Genomic DNA, 2,659 nt, shown 5'->3' with positions numbered 1-2,659 from the left:
GAAGAACAAGATATCGATAGAAGCTCTATCCCAACTCCTCGTAGATGGATCAACAGAGATCGAGAAGCAGGACATGATTGCCTTTTCCAAGATTACTTTGCAGATGAACCGGTGTATAATGCTGACATTTTCCGACGGATATTTCAAATGAGAAGACATGTGTTCCTTCGGATAGTAGATGCTCTCTCAAACGTCTATCCATATTTTCAACAGATGGTTGATGCAACTGGAAGAAGAGGCTTGTCACCACTCCAAAAATGCACTGTTGCGATACGGATGTTAGCATATGGCGTAGCAGCTGATGCTGTTGATGATTATGTGCGCATAGGCGAGAGCACTACAATTGAATTCTTGGAAAAATTTGTTGATGGTGTCATTTCAGTGTTCGAAGATGAATACTTGCGAAAACCAAATCCAAATGATGTATGATGCCTGGTACGAATGGCGGAGTGTTGTGGCTTTCCTAGCATGATGGTTAGCATTGACTGCATGCATTGGCAACGGAGAAATTGTCCAAAGACGTGGAAAGATATGTACATGAGTGGTTATCGTGGGGTTGCAACCATAGTACTTGAGGTTGTAGCATCTTCAGACCTTTGGATATGACATGCGTTCTTTGGAGTTTCTGGTACAAATAACGATATCAATGTCTTAGATCGTTCTCCAGTGTTCGATGATATTCTAAATGACCGTGCTCTGGAGGTAAATTATACTATTGATGGTAATAATTATACTATTTAGCAGATGGTATTTATCCTGAATGGGCCACATTTGTCAAATCAATCTCAAAGCCACAATGGGAGAAACGCAAGTTATTTGCACAATACCAAAAGGGCAAAGAAAAGATGTGGAGCGAGCATTCGGAGTGTTGCAAGTACGCTTTGCAATTATACGTGGTCCAGATCGCTTTTGGGAAAAGAAGAAGCTTGCCAACATAATGAGAGCTTGTATTATATTACATAATATGATTGTTGAGGATGTAAGAGACACTTATGCGAAAAATTTTGCTCAAGGCTTAGAGTATGACGATGTCGAAAATGGCTTATCACAACCTCAGTTGGCAGAGAAAGATTTTGTACTATACCATCAATTTCACCAAAGAAATGCCCAACTTCGAAATAGGTAGCAGCATGCCAGCATAGACAATTGAAAGAGGACTTGATTGAATACATATGGCACTTTCACATTGCTTGTCGTCAACTATAAACCTTAATTATGATTTTCTTTGTATTAAGTAAATTTATAAATTAGTGTTATCCCAAATTATATATTGTGTATTATTGTTACATATGAATTTTTTAATATTAATATCTATTAATAGTGAATTATTTTTAAATTTATAAATTTAAATAATATTATTGAAAAAATAATTACATTAATTTTAAGTATTTTAATTAATTAATTAAGTGGGACCACAACAAAGACTAAAGTTAGTTTTTTCTAATGGAAAAGTGAGAGATGCTTTGAGTTCCTATTTACTGTTTATGACGCAAAAGTTGATGTGGAGTTATTTTTTATGACAGATGGACCATAAATAGGGATTGTGATGAGTTTTTTACTAGTGATGGTCTTAGATCACCTCCAATGGCTAGGTTCCCATTCAACTTTTTCTAACATGTGGGAGAACCTACCGTTGGACTATAGAGAGATGGAGTCCCTGTACATAGTTTAAGAAGAGAGAGTCCCCATTCAAAGGGACTCATATTAACCAATAATAACTTGCCAAAAACTTGCCACTTGGCAAGTTATTATAAAAATAAATAATTATATAAAATCTGAAATAATTAAATAATTATATTAAATAATTATATCTCTATTTAATTAATATTTTATATAAAGTATTTAAATATTAATTAATTATATTAAATAATTAAATTTTTATTTAATTAATAATTTATATTAATTATTTATGTCATAATTAATATTGAATATTATTTATATTATTATATTAAATTATAACTAATTAAAGTTATTTACATTAAAAAATAAATTTAAATTTTTACACTTAACAAAAGAATTTTTGGTTGGGTTGGTTATTTTTATTTTTAAAATTTAAAATGCTAACCACATTATTAAAATTAGTCGTTGCAAACTAGCCGATGCAAAATTAGTCGTTACTATGTTACCGTTATTATTAATAAATTAATATCTTATTACTCTATATATATGACTTACATACACTTCTATTCTCACACTTTCTTCTACTCTTCTTCATCTTCTTCCAAGTTTACGAAATCAAAGTTCTATTGATATTATTTTTTGTTCAAAAAAATGGATCCAAACCAACTCAACTCTTTTTTCAATTATTTACAAAACTTTTCTCAAACTCCAAATATCCAACAATCTCAAATCTCAAACTCTCAGGTTCCAAATTAAAACTTCACACTACTAAATACATTTCAAAATCCAAATTCACAAAATCTTTCTAATTTCAATTTTCAAACTCCTTATAATAATCAATTTTCTATATTCCAACCATAAAATCAAAATTCACAAACACCACATTTTCTATTTTTATCCATATTTAACCCCTCTATCGAAAATGTTACTCCAACATCTTTGCTGTTTCCAACTCAATTCATTGCATCAAGACATAACTCATCTGGTGTTGGTGGCTCTTCTAACACATCCTCTCAGACTCCGATACAACCTAGTCCGA

Source organism: Arachis hypogaea, chromosome 20 (genome assembly GCF_003086295.3).
Source record: "Arachis hypogaea cultivar Tifrunner chromosome 20, arahy.Tifrunner.gnm2.J5K5, whole genome shotgun sequence".
Classification (NCBI taxonomy): Eukaryota; Viridiplantae; Streptophyta; class Magnoliopsida; order Fabales; family Fabaceae; genus Arachis; species Arachis hypogaea.
Note: the sequence above shows the minus strand (reverse complement) of the source record.